Raw genomic sequence first — 9,931 nt, 5'->3', positions numbered from 1 at the left:
GTCAACAATCGTCCGGTTTAAATACTTGGAATAAAATCCACTTTGTCCGGACATCAAATCCGGTCAACACACCACATACTCTTTGAACGGTTTACACTTAGAACAAATTCATATTTGAACGGATATCAAATCCGGACAACAGTCCGTTCAAGACTTGTCCGGTTTAAAAATAAACCACTCACCACTTGATCGTATTCCTACATCTCAGTATAAAAATCATAAATAATATTACCAATTATAAACCGCTCAACACTCAACTGGTTTACCAACTCCGGGCAACAAACCGCTCATGGCTTGTCCGGTTTAAACTAGTCCGGTCAATAAGCCACTCAAGGCTTATCCAGTTTACACTAATCCGGACAATAAGCCGCTCAAGGTTTATCCGGTTTAAATACTTATCCGGTCACTCCTTGTCCGGATAAACACTTAAACAATATAATCAAGGTTTCTTTCCAAAGGATATCAATATGAAGCATGCAAATAAAACAAGTAAAATCTTTATACAAAAAGATTTAGAAACCACTCACCTTATAAAGCTTTTGAATCCGAAACGCTAGAACTCAACGCTTTTGAATCTTGACACTTGCAAATCAGCTTGAAATCACCCCTTTTTAGCAAACCGGACAACACTTCTCTTTAAACCTCTCAATTTCTCAAAATAGCAAGAAAAACAAATGAAGAGGCTAAACCTCCTATTTATACTTCCCAAAACAGGAAAGGTCGGCTAACCGCCTTCCTTTCCTCTTTCTACCTCATGCTTAAACTTTAAATATGCACTCATGCATACACATACATGCATACATACTTATTCCATATTCCATGCATGCACCTAATATATATATATATATATACATATCAAACTAATACACAACTTCTCATACTGGCATGTATTCAATTATCATGCTATCTCGTAATCATTTAAATCAAATAATTCACATAATAAAATACCTTGGGTAATAACCAAGATCCGGTTATTACACAAGGTCTGACCATTGCTAATAATCTTAATGCATAAAAAACATGTACATCATGCTTAATGAGTTGTAATTAAAAGATATTTGAAATTCTTGCATAAAATGGTTGTACCTCGTGCTTAAAGATTTGTATTTAAGACTTTGTCCTAAATGCTTATTAATGTAGTGGATATATATATATGTATATATAGGAGCGATCAAATGAAAACCACTCCAATTTGTAAAAACCGTAAAAACTACTCTCATCCGTCATTAATCTTATGAAATTTTTTCATGAAATTGTTAATCTTGTGAAATTGTTTCATATAAGGCCAAGATCAAATGCTAACCATCATTTTTTTGTTAACCTTATTAACTGATCTTGGCCATCCAAATCTATAATCAATGGTTAAGATTAATCAATAAAAAAAATTAAATTTTAAAGTTTGAATTTTAATGAGGCCTAGTGAACAATGATGAAGGGGTATTTTAGGAAGAAAAAAAATACACTTATCAAGAGTATTCTAGTAAATTGAATTCATTTGTAACCCCCAAACAATTAATGGGGAGTTACAAACAATCAAATCCCAATAGTTACAAACAATCAAATCCCAAAAAATATGCATTCATATTATTATTATTATTATTATTATTATTATTATTATTTTACTATTGATCTTCCATGTTCATTTTTGTATGAATTCCTAAATCGCATAATAAACACGATAATAACAATTTTCGGTATTGATCAATTTGAACACAAATGAACCGTGAACACAATTTGAACAAAAATGAACAACCGTGAACACAATTTGAACACAAATGAAYCGTGAACATGATATGAACACAAATGAACACGATATGTGCAATTTTTGGCCCATATATTCACATACATAGACGTCCCACAAATTAAGGTAACATCTGTTAATTTGTGTTCATCTGTTAATTTGTTCAAATTGTGTTCACGGTTCATTTGTGTTCAAATTGATCAATACCGAAAATCGTTACTACCGTGTTTTTTATGCGATTTAGGAATTCATACAAGAATGAACATGGAAGATCAATAGTAAAAAGAAAATTAATAATATGAATGCATATTTTTTGGGATTTGATTGTTTGTAACTCCCCATTAATTGTTTGGGGGTTACAAATGAATTCAATTTACTGGAATACCCTTGTAAGGGTAAAATGAACAAGAGATAAACCTATAAGAATAATGAAATTTGATTGGTTGAGAGAGTTTTCAAAGTTAACACAAAAATGATGGTTAACATTTGATCTTCCCCCTCTCTCTCTCTCTCTCTCTATATATATATATATATATATATTATAATTAGGACGATTATCAAATGAGAACCTAAAAAAGATTGAAAACCGTGAAAACCAGTCAAAGCCATTAAATGATTTTAATCTATGGTACATTAAAGGCAATGTCAATTTTGAAATAATTTAGAATTTTATGATTTTATTATGGATTAAAATTGAAACTGGAAGGGCCAATTGGGTATTAAGGAATATGACATGTTGGATTATGTTGGGTATTAAGAATATGATCAAAATCATGGGGTGGGTCATATTAGGTATCAAATGTCATAAACCATGGCTGAAGGATCTTCTTTAGAAAAGTGAAGCTATTTCTTCCGGGGATTCCCAATTGAATCTCCTCTCGTTTTCAATGACATCATAGAAACTACAGGTTTCTACCATGGAGTACATAGGCGGCAGAGCACTCCGAGGACATAAGCTTTCCGTCGAGTTTACACCGCCAACGAGTCTTCATCGAATCAACATATTGCTTTCCATCACGAAATGGTTTACATATATCGGTTCATCTCTATATCCTCTTGATTTCAATTTCTAATTTCGATTTTGTAATTGAATTTAAGCTAATCGTTCGAAGTACGATTTCTTGATGAAATTGACGTAACGGTACCGTATTTCTTGATGAATCCAGGTACAAATACCCATAAATTCCAGTGTTCTTTTGAAGGATTTCTTGTGGATTTCATCATATGACGTTCTGATCTCTGTTTAAACATCGGGATCTGAAGTTTCAAAATAACAGTTGTGAATAGAGGAGCAACGTTAATAGTGATGCATTTGTCTGCTTGATGTGGTGGAGGAAGGCGTGATCAAATGCTCGGTTGAAGGAGTTGTGCCATGGCAAAGAGAAAGAATCACCTCATTAATCAAATACTTGGTGATCCAAATGCATGTATTCAGACCCGACATGGACTTGGTCATATTTATCTCTTTGTTAGTTTTATCTTTCTTCATGAACCAAGGAAAATCAATGATTCCATCAGAGATAAAAAACGGGTCAGCGACATGCAAGAAGAGATGACAAAGTTCGAAAGAAACAAAGTTTGGTATCTTGTGCCTCATCCATCCAATAAATCAATAGACATCAAACGTGTGTATCGTAACAAATTGGATGAACATGGAACTATAACCCAAAACAAGGATAACCTTGTTGCTTAGGGATACAGATAGGAGGTGCATAGACTACCATGAAACTATTGCTCTAGTGGCTAAGCTCGAAGCAATTTGACTATCTTTCAACCTATGTTGCTCATAAAGATTTCGCGGAGTATCAAATGGATGTGAAGTGTGCCTTTCTGAATGGCAAACTTCAAGAAGAAGTATATGTCAAACAATCTCTAGGTTTTCTCGATTATAAGTATCCGTACCTTGTTTATAGATTGGATAAAGCTTTATATGGGTTAAAACAAGTACCTCGTGCTTGGTATGACACCCTTTCTTCCTCACTTATAATTGAAAAGTTTAAATGTGGAAAGATTGATAACACCCTATTTCTTAGGAAAGTTAAGGGTCATATATTCTTGTTAAGATATTTGTCAATGGAATTATCTTTGGATCCACGAATCCATCGTTGTGTGTTCGATTCTTAGAACGCATGAAAAAAGAATATAAAATAAGCATGATATGAGAATTGACTTACTTTCTTGGTCTTCCGATCAAACAATCTAAAATGAATTTTTATAAACCAAGGAAAGTACGTCAAGGACATGCTTAAAATGTTCAACCTAACCCAATGCTTAGTATAAAAACTTATATAACATCTCCTCTAACACTGAACAAGGATTCCAATGGGGAACCTGTTAACGTCATTGTTTATAGAGGAATGATCAGCTCGTTGTTGTATCTTGCAGCTAGCCGTTTAGATATCATGTATTCTACTTGTCATTGTGCAAGATATTAATCTGAACCAAAAGAATCTCATTTTATCACTATAAAATGAATATTCAGATACTGAAGGGTACACCAAATATGGGTCTTTGATATCACAAAGACTCAAGGTTCAATCTAATAAGTATTTAGATAGTCATTTCATAGGATATAAGCTGGAAAGGAAAAGCACTACTAGAGGTTGTTAGCTTCTAGGTGTAAAGTTGGTGAGTTGGATAGGCAAGAAGAAAACATTTGTGTCCACATCAATGGCTGAAGTTGTATATGTCGTTGCCGGTAGCTATTGTGGTCAAGTCCTATGGATGAGAAATCAACCTAGGGATTATGATCTTCAGCTATCAAAGATTATGATATATTGCAATAAGACTGACACTATTGTTATAGTTAACAACCATGTTCTTCATTTTAAGACCAAACATATCAAGATCATATATCATTCCATAATAAATCATGTGATAAAAGGTGATATTGAACTTTACCTCATTCCAACTGAATACCAATTAGGTGATATTTTAACAAAACTCCTTGATGAAACAAGGTTCAACATTTTAATCAGCAAACTTGGAATGCTGAACGCCGAGGATAATCATTTAGTCATTAATCATTATAAAGTTATATGAGTGAATGTTTTAGTGTTCTTTATCCAACAGTAAACTCTTTTAAACATTTATCATGATCTCCTAAGGTATATTCTTCTCTCTATATCATTGAGAAGTTTTTCCTTGTGATAACTTATTTAGTGATGTTTTCTCAAAACTCAAATATTTACTAAAATCTTTCTCTTATTCAGTGTCATTTATTTAAATATAACGTCATATCTTATTAAAATAACGACATTTTAGAGAAAAAATCTTTCAACATACTTTCTGACACACGATGTCCATTCCTATTTTCTTTCCAATAAAGGCCTAGACGTGGAAAAATCATCATTACCTACTTTTTATGAACTGCCAATTCTTGGTTCTCTCTCCTCTTTTTCTCTCATCTCACCAATAAATATTTTACTCTCACTCTATTGAGATAAAAATGTTGTATTCAAGTCATGTGCTAAAACTGTTTTAGATGCTTTGTAAGATAGTTTGTTCTTTGTATTCCTTAGGTATATATAGGGGTGCTTGGTTAGTTTTATTAGTTCGCAATTTGTAGTTTGGTGAGAACATTGAGAGATATCCTCTGTTGAGAGATAACTTGAGAGACATCATCAAGAACATCTTGTAACCAAATGAATATCAATATACATGTCAACATATTCAATCCATCCTACGTTCCTGATCTTGCTTAACTGATTGTTAATTGACTTGAATCTGGGCTAACAATTGGTATCAGAGCAAACAGAAAGATCTTGGATTGTAATTGGAATCAATTTATGTGTTGAATTTCTTGATTCTGTATTCGACAATTACTGTTTGTGAAGTTTGAAACTAGGTTGTTGATTTTGATCAAATTGGATCATTTTGATCTTTTTTTTTGAATAAATTGCTTTCACAAAAAGTGTTTGTATAGGATTTTCGAGCTAATCTGTGCAACTTTTAACATCCAATTTTGAGTTTTTGCGAATTTTTGGAGAATTTTCGATGTTTTCTGTCTAAGTGTTTTAAATCGCTCATTGAAGATGTTCATCGAGCGATATCCTCAAAAAACATCGTTCAAATGAATATGTGCTGAAAGATATTTCAAAGTCATCACTCATTGGAAGATAAGTTTTGTGAAAATCGCTTAAGTATTGGAAGATATATGTGTTAATCGGTCAAGTTTTCCACGATATTAGTGTAAATAGCCCAAACTGTGCACGATTTAAGTGTTCGCTCAAAGTTGATTTGTTGGACGATATTTGGTTTTATCGTTCAAAGTATTGGAAAGTTTCATTAATTCTTCTCGGGACCCCCGTGCTAAGTCATAGGAGGGGGACACTATTCTGCGGATTCCAAACCAGTTCAAGATCATATTTTGAACGATCAGTTCAAGTTATTATAAAGATGTCAAAGAATATGCAAAACATTGGATCTGATACTGAGGTACTCACTTTGTTAAATTCATAAGTGTTGAAGTTTTAAAACAAAGGCTTATGAGTGAAAGAGCTTCATTGCTAAAATTTCGAGAAGAAAGTTTTGGACATAAAGGTTTGTGTGAAGGTTTGAGAGGAGAGAAAGAAATACTCAGAAAAGAAAAAGCAATACTTAGATCTGATTTAGAAAAATAAGTTGTTTCACTGAAAAGAGTTTGAGTGAATCAGAGGGTGACAAAGTTGACACCAAGTTGAATTTTGCTATGATTTTTGTAGAAAGAGGTAAATTGTATGATAAATTCAAACAGTTGGAAGAAATAAATTACAAAAGAGGTCAGTCTGAGCAGAAGTTGAAGATTTTAATAAATAAACCCAAAGACACAAGATTTTATAATCCTCAAATTGATTTAGGTTTTAACGAACCTGAAGTTTTGAAAAAGGCCCCAAAGTCCTTGTATGATTTTAATGAATGGGGGTCTGCAAAATTCTCAATTCCTTTTGTTCGAGAAATTTTTGTTAACTCAGAATCCGAGTCACCTAATTCTTCAAGATGTGATAAGAATAAATTAGATGATGAAGGTTTTTCAACACCAAAATTTAAATATGTGGGATTGAAATATGATGATTTGAACTAAAGTTATCAAATTAGAAAACTTGAATTTTCTCATTCTAAAATTGAATCATTCTATACCATAGAAAGTTTAAACTTTTCATCAAAATTTGTGTCACAAAATGAATAATCTTCGAAGTCTGATGTTTTTGAAAATGTGTTGTATGACTTAGACTCTAAATCTGAAACAGAGGTGATTTATGATTCTAATTCGACTGAAAATAATATTGAGCATAATGATTGAGTGATTCATCCTAATCCTGAATTTGATTCAAATGTCAAAATTTCTGCTTTAGAGAAGCAAATTTGTGAGCTTGAGGCGAAGTTGAAATCTAAAAAGAGATCCATAGATGAATCTCAAAATGAATTTTTACTCAAAATTAAAGAGATTAATGATGAAATTTCTAAACTAACCATGCGTTTGTTTTGCAAAGACAAATTGCATGAGTATAATTTACAAAATATCCATGATCTTGAGAAAGATTTAAATTCCAGTTTTGGTGAACGAGCCAAGCTTATGAGTCAAAATAATGAAGCTTGAGGAGGTTGTCAAAAAGCCTTTAAGTTTGGATTTGAAAATTTCAGTGATTTGTTCTCAGATTGATTCCTCTACAAAATCCACTTTTATTGAACAAATCAATTTTGATGAAAGTGTTTTTAAAGTTGGAGAGTCTTCAAGCTTAACATCTAAAATGATTTTGGGACTTCTCTCAAATCTGAAAAACCTGGGTGTTCAACTGTTAAATCTTATGTGAATTCAAATTCTTTATTTGTGGCAAATTTAAAATATGTTGGTTTTGTATGGAAGAAGAAATATGATTTGCAGAAGGAAAGTGCTAATTCTTTCAAAATAAATTCTTCTGTAAATAATCCAAAGGTTAATCCTAATAGTTGTAAATGTGCTTTGTTTGCCAAGAAGAAATGTAATCTGAATGCTGATTTGAAAAATTCAAAACATTTTACTTATTCAGATATATTTTCTTTAGCTCCAAAACATTTACATTGCAACTATTGTGGTTACAATTCTTTTACCATCAATGCCAAATGCAAACAACAAATCAGATCTAAGAGGTTCAAATCTTTTTCAACATCTTCACATAAAACCAAATTTGCTTGTGGTTCTTGTGCTGAAAAGAAAAATCTTCAAAAGAAAAATTCTCCAAAGAAGGAAGAACCCTATTTCGTTGATGTGAAATTTTTTTGGAAATGTTTTCTGAAGCAAAAGTATGAATTGCGTGTTAAAACTATATCTACTAATCTTTTTATGCGAACATAAAAGTTCCAAAGTAATTGTTTGTGTAAATTTCTAGATAAATCAGTCTATAACTCAGTCTCAGTGTTGCAGACTTCTAGATAAATCAGTATAGAACTCAGACTTCAATGTATTAGCTTCAAAACAATTTAGTGTAGAACTTGTTCTTCATTGTTATGACTTTTGAACAAGACAGTTCAGGACTCAAGCTACAATCGTCAGAAATATGAGTTGTTCATGATGAGTATGATGATCAGAATAATCATACGGATGTTTATTCTCCACTTTTTACAGAAGACAACAGATCATCCTCTGAACACGTCAAGGGGGAGTCTCTAAAATCTAACTTGTTTGTGTATGAGCTGAATTGAAGGGGGAGCATCATAATCATATTCAATCTGATTTGAAACTTTGTTATATTTTTCTAACCTTAATATCCATATGCTTAGAAGAAGAACAACTTCTAGGTATATTAAAATATTTTCATTAAATGTTCAAACCACTTCTTTGATCTCAAAAGATTTTATGATTTTAGTGAGGATTTAAATGATTTTCATTTAAATTCTGTTTGTTACGAGTACTATCTATGATTAGGTGTTTCTTTAAGTTAATACTTGCATATTTTCTCTTCTTACATAATTCTAACATCTGATTCAGCTATTGTTATTATCATGTCTCTAAATTGCAAAATTTATTTTCGGTGATAATACACTCGTTTGAAATCAAATTTGTTTTTAGAACTTATTGAAAATTATTCTTCATTGTCAAATACTTCATTATTCTTTGAATGCTTAATCTATAAATTTTTTCTTACAGTCTTCCTTCATTTCTCTACATTTATGATTTGGTAGTTGAATAATTTTGTGAATATTCATTGTGTGCTTAATTGCAAGATATTCTTATCAAACTTATGTGATCATATCAAGATTTACAAGCTTAATTGTATACATCTTCATTGAGCTTATAGTGCAATTTTTTAAGGATGGACTGAGTGCTTATCACATAAACCTCTATGGACTATTAGAATGGATAGCCATACCCAAGAGGACAACAATACTTAGTGAGCTTAACTGAAAATGGGTTCGTGTACTGAGCTGAAAATGAAAATGAGAGGGTAGTTGAAGTGAGCTTAAAAGAATTAAGTGAGAGTTGTGTACATGATTAAAAGAATATCATAATCCTGATCCATCCATTATAATCTAGGCAAACACATAATCTATTAGTTCTCAATTCTTTCGAGACTAATATTGAAAAAGACAAAACTAAGACCAACTCTTGTTTAAAACCCCACCAACTATTCATTTATCTCTCAAAAGATTAACACTTGGGGCACGCAACTCATAATCTATCGGTTTCTCATTTCGAGATACCGATATTGAAAAAAAAGGACATATGTCCCCCCTTCAAGTGTTTTTGATCACAAATCGAGTCTAATAAATTTGTGTAGTTCACACTGTATATCAATTTGATCTTATATTGAAGCATTAGTTGCTTTATCTTTTCTACACTGCACAAATCTTATAGAATATATGTTATGCTATCTTAATATTCATAGATATGATTTTTCAAGCTATCAATGATTGAATGGAATTTCTGGTGAGATGAACGTCAAAAGGTCTCATATATAAAGTACATTCGTTGTACTTAATATATCTATTGAAAACAAGTTCATAAGTTGAGTATTGTTTTTCCCTAAAATCGTGATCTGAAATGATTAAATAAGTGAATTTGTAGAGATTTGTGATATGTTTTGAGAATTTAACACACAAAGCGCTCTTTTTACGTCTTTTTAGTTATAATAATTTCTTTTCATTCCCACTTTGAGTCCTTTTCATTTATTTCTTTATACATTTGTTATTATGAAGCTAAATATTGTGGTTGACTTGTTGGTATGTGTAAAT

The sequence above is a fragment of the Cynara cardunculus genome (genome assembly GCF_001531365.2).
Source record: "Cynara cardunculus var. scolymus isolate 2C chromosome LG 8, CcrdV1, whole genome shotgun sequence".
Taxonomy (NCBI): Eukaryota; Viridiplantae; Streptophyta; class Magnoliopsida; order Asterales; family Asteraceae; genus Cynara; species Cynara cardunculus.
This window is presented reverse-complemented; position numbering follows the sequence as displayed.